Raw genomic sequence first — 15,763 nt, 5'->3', positions numbered from 1 at the left:
TACAAGACTTTTAAAATCTTAATTGTTTTGCTTGGGTGTTGTTTTTTTTAAATCTCCGAGAGAGATGGGTGGTTTGCTATTTTTAAGCAGCATTCTAACAGAAGAGCATTGGACAAGTAAACCTCATAACTGAAATGCTTAGATGTTATGTCTGCGAAAATTAGACCGTGTTATCGTACTACACTTTATCTCAGAATGGCAGAGGGAGGACAATTATTCAGGCAAGTGAAGCCTATTAGGCCATCAGGAATAATATATTTGCAGCAGTTTACTATGGAATGCTCTAAGTACCTTAGAATGCTTCTCTAATTCAGGGGGTTTGTGGCTCCTCAGTGGAACTTCCATTATGCAAAAAAAGATGCCCAACATCCAGGTGAATGTTTTGCATGCCGAAAACTAGTTTGCAAAGCACAACAAGGGAAGAGTGATCGCCCCTTACCTCTGAAGTTCACTGTGCTTCCTGAAAATATGCCTTTGAGAATTCCACAAACCTCAGGGACATATTTTCAGAAGGCACAATGGACTTAAGAGGGAAAGAGAGATTGGCGGAAACTGCCTGCCTCACAGGGCTATTGTAAAGATCACTGAGAAGGGATGTGAAGTGCTCCAAGTGCTTCAGAAAAGCTCTGCCTCCCTCAGAGAACCCATGGAGCATCCTTTTCCTTCTTTGAAGCAACTGTTCTTCACTCTCTGCAAATATATATGCAAGCCGCTTTGAACAGCAATTCGCTCTCATTTGTAGTAGACTTGGGTCTACAAACCACATATTAAATCTACATTTGGAATACACACACACACACACTTGCACCACGTAAAACAAAAACCAAGCATAAAGTAGCCAATGGGAGCTGGATTGGTTTTTGTTAAAGTTTATTACGGTCATAAACCAGCTAATTTTTACATTTTACAAAATATTCGATAGAGTAAATCAGACTTTGCGAAGCTTACAAACAGTAAAACAAAATTTGGCCACATTAACAAACATCCTAGGTTTAAAACTGGATAGCAGATACTCCAAGTAGAAATGATCGGTGTGACCAGGACAATTCTTTAACAAAGTTAAAATAAACTTAGAACAACTATCCCTATAAAATTCACAATAAAGAATTACATGGGCAGTAGTCTCTATTTCACCTGCACCACAGGGGCAAAGGTGCACCACATAAGGTACCCACTTGTATTTTTCCTCCAAGACCGTGGTAGAAAGTACATTGAGGCGGGCAAGGGTCAATGCTCTCCTAAATTTAGATACTAAAATGTTATCTAGATCATTGGCAAGTTTAAGATTAAAACCTTGAGGGCCTATATATAGCCCTCTTGTCAAGCATGCAGATTTCTCTTGTGGCTCTATATCTAGAGCTTGTTGTTTGATAAATTGAATAGCCTGATCAAATCCCTACCCTACAAGTTCTTCCTGGGATGTACCAAGATGATGCAACTTTGTTTTTAATGCTGTTTTCCATTTGGATGTAAAGCTATCAACTAATACAAGGGGGGCAAAGCCAATAGGAAAAAATGCCAGGTTCAACAAAAATTTGATTATGCACAACCAAATTTTCAGCTTTAATGTCGTGGCCCAGCCTCTCTTCGGAGAGCAGCATTAGTAACACCACAGGGAACTTGGAGAATAGCCCTTAGAAACTTTGTCTGGATTACTTCCAAAAGAGTAAAGTTGCCATAAGGGCCAAGCTGTGCACCATAAAGAATCTGAGGGTATACCTTAGCTATAAAGAGTTTGATAGCCGCTGGGACAAACAGGGCGCCCCTATGGTTTTTGTTTTGTTTTCCTTTCATGTCCTATTCCAGCTTGGGCTACAAGTTGGAGAAACATCCTTCATTAACTACTCTGGTGTTTATACAAAAGTAGTAAACTGTGAGACTCCACAAGAACATTTTTTCCTTCAATGTCAAAACTTTCATTTTAAATAAATAAGCACATATCCCGAACAGCTGGAAGATGACTGTTAAAAAACACATCCTGTCACCAGCTGTTTCTACTCTGGGTTTAGCCGCTTTCTGATTAATTAAGCATACATTTCATTCTGGGTATGAATGTTCATTAAGGAAAGCAAAAGATGCTCAACAGCAGCCATTTGGAAGCAATGTGTTCTGATATGCCAAGGGAGACACGTTGTACCAGTTAAATTCTTAATATTCTGCTAAGGAGGCTGCTTTCAGGCAACAACTGCTTTCAGTTCAAACAGTGCTCTTAGCATACAGTGTGCAAATGTTTCAAAGTCTGAATGCGGCATGGATCTGGCTACAGCCGGACTCAGCAGAAGTCCAATTGTGTCAGCCATTCCATTTGGTAATGTGGCCCACTGAGTCAACTATAACAGTGGTTTTCAAGCTTCCTGCTCTCAAGAAAGCATCCCTCATTGCTCTGCTAGCTGCAGCATCCCTGTATCTCTGGTGAGGCACTAATGCACTTTTCAGATGTTTAATGCACATCTTCAACCTTTTATTTGTCCCCCAACACAATTCGTTACCAAGAAATAGGGCTGTGCTTCAGAGCATCAAAAGCCAAATGACACCACCCATTCAGACCTGGGCAATACTGTGTGCTTCCAATTCAGGGGGCTGCTTTATGAGAAGCAGTCTCCAGCAGCAGAGAAGGTGCAATGGCAGAGAAGGTGTGTGGGGAGAAAAGGGTGGAGTGTGCAGGAAGTACTGGAAGTTGTAGTCCTTTCCCTACCGAGTTCTATGGAGAAAACACTTGAAAGGACTACAGCTCCCAGTGCTCTGCACACACAGGACATAAAGCAATGAAGGGTTTAGGATGGACACAATTACATAAGCACATTTAAACTGATACCATCACTTGATCATAAAGACCGAGGATCAAATCCCTGCTTAGCTATTAAGCTCTCTAGGTAGACTCAGGGCAAGTTAATCTCCAACACACACACACACACACACACACACACACACCACTGTGAGGATCAAATAAGACTTACACTGTGGATTTTGTTTGTTTGTTTCCCCCCAGCCCTAATTTTAATCACCTAAGAGAGAAAAAGAACCATGTTGGTGTTTGGCCCTTTATATCCATCAATGCAGTATTTCCCTATTTCCCACTTACTCTGGCTCCTCTACAAGCCCAGCATTTTAAATTTGCACTGGATTAATTAGCTAATTAGACTCTCCAGGAAGCCAAAGCTCTCCTTGCCTAGTGATGATGGCTTTACACCCACCTCCCTTGACCTTGGATGTTTCCATTTTGTGGAGGGAGTATAAAGTATGATCTTCCCTTCAGATTGCTGAAGGGAGCATTTCTGTCTTTCTTGCCCTTTTGCTCACAATACAACAAAAAAATTCTGTTCATCACAGCAAAATTTTATGTTGTAATATAATTAAGGAGTGGGAAAGGGAGAAATGCGGAAAGGAGATACAGGAGGAGGAGGAGTGATCTGTTCCACAAATAAAGAAATCTGAAATATACAAACCATTTCCCAGAGTACTTCTATTCCCTGTTTAGGCTGCAACCCTGCACATATTTAACTCAAAGTACATCCCAATGAAAAAAATGAAACGTGCTTCTAAGTAAACATGTTTAGGACTGGGCTGTTCAAGGGACTAAAGATGTGCACAAACCAGTTCGGAGGCCCTTTTACATGCCTCCAAACAGGTTCGAACATGGGGAGGTTTGAAAGTTTGAAGGCTTGAAGACAGGGGGATAACTTTAAGGGTGGGGGAGGGTGCACTTACCCCTCGCTCCACATTTCCCCGGCTGACATCTGCTCGAGCGAGCGCAATGTGCACATGCACACACCTAGCATGTACACGTGTACCAGGTACTTCCCGGTACTTCCAGCCAAAGAGGGAACGGGGCAGCAGGGAGGTATGCCGCCGCCCCATGGAGCCTTTACTAATTGAGTGCTGGCAGGGGGGAAGTGGAGAGAGGGGTAAGTGCACCCTCCCCTGTCCTTAAAGTTACCCCCACACACACACCTTCAAACTTCCCCTGCCCAGTTCTGTGCACATCCCTACAAGGCACTGTGTTCAGTTAAGTGCAGGATGGGAGAACAACCTTTCCCAAGCAATGGTGAGGAATGGCATCAACTACCCAGGGAAGGGAATATGAAGAGAGAAGTAGGATGTGCTGAAATCAAAGTGGAATTTTTAATTTAAAAATATTAGAAACATCTAAAATTCAGAAACGGGTGTTCTAATATAACAATTTAACATGGAATCTTAGACTAATAACCATGCAATTAAGGATGGTCCAGATGGTCTGCCCCACCATCTGAGGATGCAGCACACCATGTGGGGTGGTGGGTGGGACACGTGTGGATGAAAGTGACATACAATATTGTCTGAACTGGATCATAATATAATTTGAATATGTGAAACTGCTTTAAAATCACCATGGATCTTTGCCTGATCACCTCAGGCAATGACCCAACAATTGAAGCTAAGACAGAAATGACTCTCTGGAAAGTAGGGCCCTACGGATGGAATCTACAAGAAGCAGGGTAGGGCATTGATGTGAGAATGGAGCATTGGTCACTTACCATGAAGCTTCTTCTTGCTGTTGGAGTTGAGGACATATCTGATTGGGTTATCCTCTCCATGTGCTCCTAGGCAGTACTTATGTAAATTAGCTAACAGCCTTCAAGAGCCTGAGGAGGATAGCCCCACCCAGTTCTTTCAGGCCAAGAAGTGAACAGGAGATACAAAGTAAACATGAACAGGAATGGGAATGAAGAACAGTACACAATAGAGACTATATACAGTAGGATACTTGAGCCGAGACACCCTCACAGGTCCCAGAAATATCCAATTGACCATTGTCCCTGTGGAGTGCAACCAGTGTTCTCCCATTGCTTGTCTTCTTCTTCTTGTTGTCCTCTCTCTCTCTCTCTCTCTCTCTCTCTCTCTCTCTCTCTCTCTCTCAAAATAAGAGAATAGTCAAGATTCCATCCCCCCAAAAGATCCGTTCACCCAGTGCCAGCTGGGTGAGTTGAGATGTCCTTGAGTCCAGCCGTCTGGATGCTAGAAGTGTGTCCAGTACCTTAGAGGAGTACCTGTGCCACTTCAATAGTCTCTATTCAGTTTCCAAGCAGCTAACCTTAACCACTATGGAACATGGTGAAGTACTGGACTAGGAGGCCTGAACGAACTGGGAGAGATCAGGTGCTGCCACAGAGAGGTGTAGCAGTTCTGCAAACCACAGTCTCCTTGGCAAAAAGGGTGCCACCAGAATTACCTGTGCCTCGAGGAGGCATATGCAACTGAGTACCCTGGTGAGCAGTGGTGTAGGTAGGAAGGCATAGAGGACCCCGGAGGTCACAGGTTTGATAGAGCATCTGTCGTCTCTGCTTGCTGGCACAGGAATCTGGAGAAGAACCTCTGTAGTTGTGTGTTGTGCCTCGCTGCGAAGAGGTCTACCTGGGGAGTTCTGAAGCATTGCTATCTGGTGGAACACCAAGCGGTTGAGTTTCCACTCCCCTGGTAATAGGTCTTCTCGGCTGAGTCAGTCTGCTATCTGATTGAGGTTGCACTTCATGTGCTGAGCTGTAATTGATGGTAGGAAGGATTCCACCCATTGTTGCTCATGTTCATGGTGACTATGATTCTGGGGTGGGAGTGTGGGGAGGATGTCCAACAAGTGTTTCCCCATGGAGTGGTTTTGGGGTGACATCCACCAAATGATTGAGTGATTGTAGTACTTGTTGAGGCAGGCACATGGTAGCGTTGGATTTTCTGGCAATGGCACTTTGTTAAGGTGGAAGAAATTATTGTAGGGGATGGAGGTGAAACCTGGCCCATGGGACGGAGTCCAGAGATGGCCTAGTAGTTGGGCCAGCAACATCAGAGGAGTTTTTTCCCCTGTTAAGGACCATCATGATTTCTTGTGTGAAGGTCTGGAGGTGCTCTGGAGGCAGGATGATGCGGTCCTGAAAAGTGTCAAGGAGCACTGTGAGATGTAGCAACTGTTGCGATGGTATAAGCTGGCTCTTGTCTTTGTTGATCAAGAAGCCGTGGTTGTGCAGAGTGGTTAATGTGGTCTGGACTGTGTGTGTCCCTCCATGTGTGTCCCTCCACACATCTGGGCTGTGTGGAGGGACGAAAATTTAAGTAACAGATCATCCAAGAATGTGAATACACGTGTCTCCTGTAGTCAAGAGGTGTGCCAGGAGGGGAACCAGTATTTTTGTAAAGATCCAGGGCACTGATGAGAGTCCAAATGGTAGTGCTGTGTAGTAGTAGTGTCTGCCTGCAAATTTGAAGCACAGGAGGCGACGGCTGCTAGGGTGAATTGGAATGTGATGGTAGGCCTCCTTCAAGTCTATGGAGGCCATGTAGTCCAGTGCCTCTTTGATCAAGCTGAGGAATTCCATCCAGAATTTTCTTCTCTTCACTAAACCGTTGAGGAATTTGAGGTCCAGCACTGCTCTGCATGAACCATCCTACTTGGGGATGTTGAATAAGATAGAATAGATTCCTTTGCCTTCCTGGGAAAGGGGGATGATTTCAACGGCCCCTATCTCCACGAGGTGGAGTATTGCTATGAGCAGGCTGTGATGCTTGGAAGGCAAACGTGAGTGTGGAGTAGGAAGGAAGTGGTTTGGAGGTAAAGTTCCTAGTTCTGTCTTGTAACCTGACTCTTTTGTTTGAAGGACACAGCAATCTGTTGTGGAAGATATTCAAGTGTGGAAGTAAGCTGAGAGATGGCCTCCCAGCCTGGTGGACCTGCAGTCAGGCTTGGGGTTTTGAAGGCTTGTTGTGTTATGTGAAGGGCTGGAGGCCCTGGTTAGGGTTCCTTGCTGTTGGTCATTGTCTATTCCAACTTGGGCGCTGGGCTTCGAAGTCCCTGTCATGACCTCAGAAGGCAGGATGAAACCACGAAAGGGCTGAAAAGTCTATCTAGGTGAGGGCCTGTCAGATTTGCAAGGCACTGATGGCATCGTCTTGCACACATCCCTGGTCTCCATCAGGATGGCCTTTAGCTCATTGTCTCTGAAGAGCTTTGTGCCCTCCTATGGAATGGACATCAGTTTTTACTTGGAGGTCAGATCAACTTGCCAGTTTTTAAGACAGAAGTTGTGATGTCCCACCACTGATGCTTCTGATGCTCTGGAAGCAAACCAAATTGAATCCAGTGTGGGGTCTCCCACAAAAGCTTGTGCCTTTTGTATTTTCAAGAGCTGCTGACGTAGGGTCTGAGAGAGGCTCCTGAAATAGATAGTCTACCAAGATAAAAGAGCTAGCATGGCTAGCATTGAAGCTAGTGCAAGTTCTGCCTTCTGATCAGTGTGGTCCTTGAGTGGCACCTCTCCATCCCAGGGGAGGAGTGAACCAGTAATAAGGTATACCACTGGGCTATCTGTAGGGGATGTCTTACGTAGATCCCTGGCTTCTTGTTGGAAGGCCTAGGACCTCTTTGCCGGTGTGAGTAACTTTCTATTTGTGGCTGTTAGCATCCATTCCTGCTTAACTGCTTCAATGAAGGGCTCAGGAAGGGGTAGTTCCATAGCCTTGGCTTGAGGTTTAGGAAACACTAAGTCCCATTTAGAGGCCTGAGGGAGTACAGTTGGGTTTTTGCCTGTAACCCCAGGGTAGCAGTAGTCATAAAGGTGGTAAAGTCCTAAGAAGGGAACAGGCACTCCTTATCTGTTGGGGGTTCATGCTCCAGATCTCCTGGGTTGGCATCATCTGGGGCCAGATCCAGTTCATTATCTAAGTCTACAATGGGAGTCTCTGGTGTTGGCCTCTTATCTGGTATGGCCAAGCTCCAAGGAATGAGCATCCCTGCCTGCATGTGCAGGTTTATTGGATTTGTGCACTGCACTCTTGGCCTTGGACTTGTCCGGCAAGGCCGGCTGTCCTTACTTCTGAGGACAGAGAGGTGAGAGGGCCCAAGGTGACAGGGACGGGTGGCAGCCGGGGAGAGACAAAGGGAAGACTGCCAACGGGCAAGGACTCAGCTCCAGTGGAGGAGGAGCAGAGCCCTAATAAGGCCGAAGGGGAGGCGTGCGAGGATAACATCAGGGGGTCTGAGCAGGAGGGAGAAGGGGGAGAGGCATGGCAACAGCTGTAAGGGGTAGTCAATTACAAGTAATAAAGAGGGGCAATGGCCCCGTAATTGGAGTGGGCAATGCATATCCTGTGAGGAGGCATATAAGGAGCCAGCCGGGGATGAGAGGCTGGGTGGTATAGAGTGTCAGAGGTCCATGGTGAGGGACAGGCACAAGGAGCAAGCAGCCTGGGACACAGGAGGCACAGGGTGATGCTTAACCCCCTCTGTGTCCCTGCTCTGAGGCCAGACCCAATAAGCCTAGCCAGGCTGGGTAAAAGAGACAGGGAAGTGTAGACGGACAGGAGTGTTTGCGCTTTTTTATTGATTTTTCAGAGGAGGGATACTGGAATCTGATGAAGTAGACTCAGATGTTGGTGAATGCTTTCTCCTGGTCCTAAAATACAAATTCAGTTTATTACTATCATAGATCAATATACAGTTCAGATCCAGATATAAGGGTCCTTAAAAGTGAATATTGATACGTGTGTGTGTGTGTGTGTGTGTGTGTGTGTGTGTGTGTGTGTGTAATACACACACATAATTAAGATCTATAACATAAAATTAATATAAAATGGAATAAGATAACAAAAACAAACAAACAAAACAATTAAGAGCCTGTATTAACCATCTCCAACATATCATGTGTGGATCTTAATTGCAGCCGTACAGAATTTGGCCACCAGATGTGAGTCATCGGTATATGTATCAGAGAGAAATACGTTTATATAAAACTCATCAGAGTTATTTGGATATCTAAAAACAAGAGCAGCAAAACATCTAAGGTGTAAATCACGATTTTAAAAAGCAATACAAAAGCACATGACTGACTCTTTGAACATCGCCATTCCCACAACGACACAATCTCTCCAAATAAGGGGCCCTCCTAAACCTACCCTCTAATACCATGGAGGGCAACATGTCCATCTGGGCTAGTGTCAGGGCTCTTCTGTGGGTTGGATATGTCAGATTATACAGGTAGTTGGCTGGTTTTTGCAAGGGCTTAACTGCTCCAAACTACCTGTAGCTTGATGCCCAGCCTAAATCTATCTGGTGTTCCATATCAATAATGCTCTGCTTAAGGATCACCCTGGCATTATCATAGCCCAGGGGGAGTAGAAATTGTATTGACAGCCCATATAATTTTAACTTTTCAGTGATTAAGTGTGTCCAATGAGAGGGACTCCTTGACCTCTTTTTTCTCCCTTTATTTGACTGTGAGCCTTTAGCACTTTGCAGATAAAGGGCTATGGTATATTTAAACCAGGCTTGCTAGGAAGGTGGTATTGTCTTGGGGAGGGCAGAAAGGGAGAATGGGAAGGAAACCAACCCAGGCCACCCAGAAAAGCAGAAGCACTGACATGGCTGGGTCCCACAAATTGTTGGACAGTCAAGCTTGTTCTCCAGTTCCCTTGTTCAGGCTGTCTTCTACATGCATCCTCCTGGGAGGCCTCTGCTGCTGAGTGCTGGTCGGGGAAGCCGGCTGACAAAGTGCCAATCCAGTGGACCCACCAGACTCGTGGAAGTGTGGGCAGCGGCTGCAGCTGGGCCCATATTTTGGCCGATGTTGGCAGTGGGGCAGCGAGAGTGGCCTTCATGGCCTAGCAGAGACTCAACATTAGGAGGCGGCGGATGCGTCAGCCTCATCCTTGGGCTCCACATGTTCAGCAGCTCTCCTTTTCACTGCACTGCAGGTCTTGTGGCCTGAAGGCGGGAGACTCAAAGGGGCTCCTTACTGATCTAGCAGCAGTTGTTCGTGGCCTCACAGAGACCCAGAGGACGCCATGCGGGGTGGCAGGGAGCCTAGCCTTCTTGTTGTTTGGGGGAAGGTAGTTGGCCTTTTCTCCTTCAGGATGAGAACCATCCTCACCATCACTCTGTTTTGATCTATGAAAGAGAGGGGGAGAGAGGGGAGGAGAAGATGGGGGGGGGAGGCTGGAAATGAGCTTTCTTTCTTTCTTTCTTTCTTTCTTTCTTTCTTTCTTTCTTTCTTTCTTTCTTTCTTTCTTTTTCTTTCACACAGAGAGAAAGAGGATGGAAGGAGAGATGGAAGATGGAAGAAAAACAGGAGGAAAAAGGTAGATAAATCCAGAAACCCTAAGGAATGCAGAGAGAGAAGCTGCCTCGAGGACTGAAAGAACTGGGTGGAGCCCAGGCTCTTGAAGGCTCTTAGCTAGTTTACATTAGTCCTGCCTAGGAACATGAGGGGAGGATAACCCAATCAGGGATGTCCTCAAGCTCCAGCAGCAGAGAACTTCAGAAATAACTGGGATTTGGCAGCCAATTTGTAGTTCTGGCTGTGATAATGTAATATAAGAGAGCCTGGTTGGTGCCTAGATAAGGAGGAGAAATTGTTAGTTGATGATCCTTCGGATTTATGAACTGAAGTTGGACCACTGAATGCTATCATCAAAACAGGCCTATTGATCACTGCAATTATCATAAAAATAGCTTAGGCTAGTTCACCCACTTACCCAGCAGAAGATCCTCTTCAACTGATGAAGGGGTGGGCATGCTCTCCTCCACAACATAACATAACATGATGGGTGATGCAGGTCCTCCATGTACAGAATCATATTTTGTTGTGGGGAAGAACTGTGTGAGGAGACCAACACATGTAGGGATCTCTTTGTAGACTGCTTGTGCCACAGTTTCCATTTGTGTTGGGTGGAGGAATGTGTGCAGAAGCATACATTTAAATCTTTAGATGCAACAAGGAAAAAGGCATCTAAAAAGAAACCCTCCTATTATCTCCCTGGTCCTGGTGTGTGGTGCGTGGTGCGTGTACGTATACGTCCATGTCCTAAGTTGAAATTCTACTTGTCACAGGGCAGATGTTTGGACTGGTAGATCACAGATCACAGGAACCACAGTTGCCCGGTCTCTTCCAGCTGCATCAAGAGATTAAAAGGTACATGTCCAGTTTGGGATTGCAAGGTAGCAATCTTAAGCACATGTGGCCCTCTTCTCCATTAGATAAACAGCACCCTTAGCCAGGTGAGCGTGTGAAACTGCCCAGTATGTGAATCCACTTGAGCGTAAGGTTGAAACAGAAATAATTATGACAGCAATACATAATGGACAGCAAGCCTGTTCTTTGAAATCCCATTACCTCCCTATTTTGCCACATGTGTTTCTGGCTTAGTGTCAGCTAGCCCTCTTTCCTGCATGCAGAAAGTGGGAAGCAACTAGAAGAGAGACTCTAGGAGCAGTATCCTGTGGATGAGAAGGAGAGAAGACCTGTGGGCAATGTTCCCTTTAACAGGGATTCCTAGATGTTGTTGACTACAACTCCCATCTTCCCCAGCTCCAATGGTCTTTTGTTGGGGATGATAGGGATTGTAGTCTACAACATCTGGGAATCCATGCCACAGGGGACACTGCTTGTGGAGCAGGATATTGTCCCATATCAAAGTGCAATTATACTGACTTCAGCCCAGTACAAAAACAGAAATCCATGCATATTCGCACCTGCTTTTATGAGACAGAAAATATCTGGCAGAAATCTCTCTCTCTCTCTCTCTCTCTCTCTCTCTCTCTCTCTCTCTCTCTCTCTCACACACACACACACACACACACACACACACACACACACACGTATACACATTTACAAAGAGAAGCCTCCATTTCCACCATCTTTGCATTTCTCTTATTTCACACACTACCTTCTCATAAACTCATTAAATAATGGAAAGGGTGCATCTGGCAGAGATGCTGTAAATAACTTAGAGTCCTGGGAACTTCAGAACATTTCAGATTTGTCCAGTTTTGATTCTAAATGTGGCAGCATTAAGTACTATGACTTCTTGGGGAATTAGATCCACATATACTCATGTCAAGTGCACTCATAAATTTTATATGTGAAGCACAGTTGCAACCAAACTAATCTTCCTAAACTGGTGGGATAAAGGACAACAAGCTTCCTATGACAGGGAAAGCAAGCAAGAGTTTCTACCTTTTCAAATCAAAAATCTTATTTATTTATTTATTTATTTATAAGTTGGCCAGGTTGGTCTCTGGGTCATCTCGGAGAGACCACATTACTCCTTTTGCTGATGGAGTTACATGGGCTGCCAATAGGTTTCCGGGCAAAATACAAAGTGCTAGTTATCCTATATAATAAAAGGCTAAGTGAGTGGCCATGGCTTTGGAACGTTGGGGATCTGCGTCCCTGCCTCCCTGGGCTGTTCTGGGCCTGCGCGAAGTGCAGGCCCAGAAGAGCCCAAGGGACACAGGACCTCAGACACCAGTGTCCCACAGCCACGGGCGGCCATTAGCTGGTGTGTGGCGGCGGGGGAAAGTGGCCGAGGCGGCGGCGGAGCCGCCGCCTCAGCCATGAGCTGCGGCACGGCGAGAGGAGGCCGAGGCAACCAGAAGCGGCCACCCTGAAAAAGGCGAGGGCAATGGCGGCGGGGGAAGACCGAGACGGGGGACAGGGAAGTTGGGCGAGGTGGCGGCGAAGCCGCCAACGAGGCCCCCGCCCGCTCACAGCCGCCGCCGCCGCCTGCTCACCCGCCCTCCCAGCTGCCCAAAATCACCTTCCCCGCTCCCCCCCAAAAAAGATTAAGGGCCAAAATGGCCCATGAGAAGGTCGCCGCCCCCGCCTATCGCCCTCCCAGCTGTTGAAGACCACCTTACCCGCCCCAGCCCGAGGGAAAAGAGAGGAGCTCACGAGCAGAGCTCCTCTCTGTGCTAAGTCACTGCTCAAACTGCCGCTATGGACGCAAAGGACGCCTATTGCGTCCATTGCGACAGTATAGGCAGCAGCTTAACACAGAGAATAGCTCTGTTTCCGAGTTCCTCTCTTCTCCTTCGGGCTGGAGCGGGTAAGGTGGGCTCCGGCAGCTGGGTGCGCGGGAGGGCGATAGGCGGGGGCGGCCACCTTCTCATGGGCCATTTTGGCCGTTATTCATCCACACACACCCCCCCAAAAAAGTAAAAGCAAAATAAGGAAGAACAAAAACAGAGACAACAACAAAACAAAAAACAAAAAGAGAGAGGGGACAAGGGGGGGGGGAAGAGACAGAAAGAGAGAGAGAGAGACAGAAAAGACGGGATAGAAAGCTAGCGCCCGTTATCATAACGGGCTTAAAAATACTAGTAACTTATAAAGCCCTAAACAGCGTAGGTCCTGGGTATTTCTTCTTCACTATGAGCCCTACCACCCATTGAGGTCATCTGAGGAGATCCACCTCCAGTTACCGCCAACTCATTTGATGGCTACTCAGAGACAGGCCTTCTTGGTTGCTGCCCCGAGATTGTGGAATACGCTGCCTACTAAGATACGATCCTCCCCATCTCTGGCAATTTTTAAAAAACATCTGAAAACCCATCTTGTTAACCAAGCTTTCTCAGCCTTTTAAAAATTTGTTGGTTTTAATTTTGTGATTGATTTTAAATTGTTGAAATGTTATAAATTTTTATATTTTGTTGGTTTTAATTGTTTTATGTTAACTGCCCAGAGATGAAAGTTTGGGTGGTATATAAATGTGATTAAATCAATCAATCAATCAATCAATCAATCAATAAAATTATGTATTTATCCAATTCATACATCACCCCAAGCTTTCATCTCTGGGTGGTTAACAATAACATAAAACAAGTTAAAACAAACACAAAAATCTTAAAACAATTTAGGTAATCTAAACATTAAAAACAGGTTAAAACTTAAAATTTATTAAAAAGCTGAAAAGATTAGGTGAAGAGTTGGGTTTTCAAGTGCTTTTAAAAAATTGTCGGAGATGGGGAGGATCATATTTCAGTTGGGAGTGCATTCCACAGTCTCTGGGCAGCAACTGAGAAGGCCCATCCCCCTGTGGCCACCAGTCAAGCTGGCAGCAACTGGAGAGGGTCCTCTTCAGACGACCCCAATGGGTGGTGGGGCTCATAATGAAGAAGACGTTCTCTTAAATACCCAGGGCCTAAGCCATTTAGGGCTTTATAGGTTATAACCAGCACTTTGTATTTTGCCCGGAAACCTATTGGCAGCCAGTGTAGTTCTATCAGCAAAGACGTTATGTGGTCTTGAGACCAACCTGGCTGCTGTATAGTTATGGGCAAAGTAAAGCTAAGTCAATGATTTCTCAATTTTGAACAGATTCTATCCTGGTTAAATGCTATTTAACCTCACTCATTTAACCAGGACAGCCTGAAAATTCTGGGTTCTCATGACATGCAAAAGTGCATGGGGCTCACCAATTGCAGTTAACTCTTTAACCATGATCATTCTCATTGTGAGAATGCAGTCACAGTATCAGGAACTTCTGTAATTTACTTTTCTTCTACCTTTTTCTTGCATATTTTATGTCATTGGCTTTCTTAAGTTGGAAGAAGCATTTATTCCAGAACTATACCTCTTAATAGTGCAAGTTAGGAATGATTCTCCTCAGTGTAAAATAAACCAGCCAGAAACAGCAATTTTGTCCTAGTCTTTTCTTTGATGGGCTAGCTTTCAAGAAGGAGGAAGTTGGGATAAGAGTAATATTTAAATATGCAATTGCCTACTTGCATTCAGAAATATTAAAGTTTTGGAAAGACTGTTCCACGTGCATTTTTCTGAATGTCTGAACTGGCTCTAAGCCTTTCCTCCTTTCCAAAGACAGTTTTCTGTACCAAGATATCATTGCTTTCAAACAGATCCAAAATGCATGTTTTCAGTTAAACATCCTGAAACTATGCAATCTTTTTCCCATCACAAGTCTAGAATTCAGTTATTCTGTGTTAAATGTCATTGGCTTTCACCACTGTCCTTAGTCCAGATCCATTAACAGATATTAGAAAGGAAGTTTCCTTCCTTTCAAGACTCAAAATTCCTTGAGACTATTTTAATTATCTCCCTTGTCTAGACAGTTGAGTAAACAAAATTCACTGCATGCTTATTAGCCTACTGTAGCTGAGCTAGATAACTGCATTTGAATTATAATTGGACTGTTTCAAAGAAGAATGCTGTGCACTAATGACCTATTTTAAATTACCAATGCAGGTGCTTAGAGTAAGGTATGTAGGCACCTTTTTAGTAGCTTCATATAGGAGCTGCCAGAGGATTAAAAACTTTAGTAGTTTAAACATCTGCCTCATAACAGGTTAATCAATTATTTTTGATTAAATTTAAATAAATTTGCACATTGCCAAACCTTCTATATAAGTGACTTTTTGTCATAGTGAAGGAAGTAGGAGATAAATTACCATTTAATATTACAAAAACAAGCATATATTTTGTAGATTGAAAGGCCATTTCATTTCCTATTTAAAGTAATGTACCAGAACCAAAATGTCTACCAGATATAAACAAGAAGAACTTTAACTCTCAGTCCTACGGGATAAAACTTGTTTTCAATGCATATAATGGATCCTCACCAATTAATCAAGTAAATCTTTAGTTGATTAATGTGCCAGTTAAACAGATTAAAGCTTATGGTGCTACATTATATCAACTTGACCCAAATATAGTTGGATCTAACCATTTTTCAGAACAGGACAAGCTCAAACTATTTCTATAGTGATGGAAAGTTTGAGTTAATAATCTACAGCTACAGCCACCTAATGGCGCAGCGAGAAATGACTTGACTAGGAAGCCAGAGGTTGCTGGTTCAAATCCCTACTGGTATGTTTCCCAGACTATGCGGAACACCTATATCAGGCAGCAGTGATATAAGAAGATGCTGAAAGGCATCATCTCACACTGCAGGGGAGAATGCAATGGTAAACTCCTCCTGTATTCTACCAAAGAGAGCCACAGGGCTA

The sequence above is a fragment of the Hemicordylus capensis genome, chromosome 4 (genome assembly GCF_027244095.1).
Source record: "Hemicordylus capensis ecotype Gifberg chromosome 4, rHemCap1.1.pri, whole genome shotgun sequence".
Lineage (NCBI taxonomy): Eukaryota > Metazoa > Chordata > Lepidosauria > Squamata > Cordylidae > Hemicordylus > Hemicordylus capensis.
Note: the sequence above shows the minus strand (reverse complement) of the source record.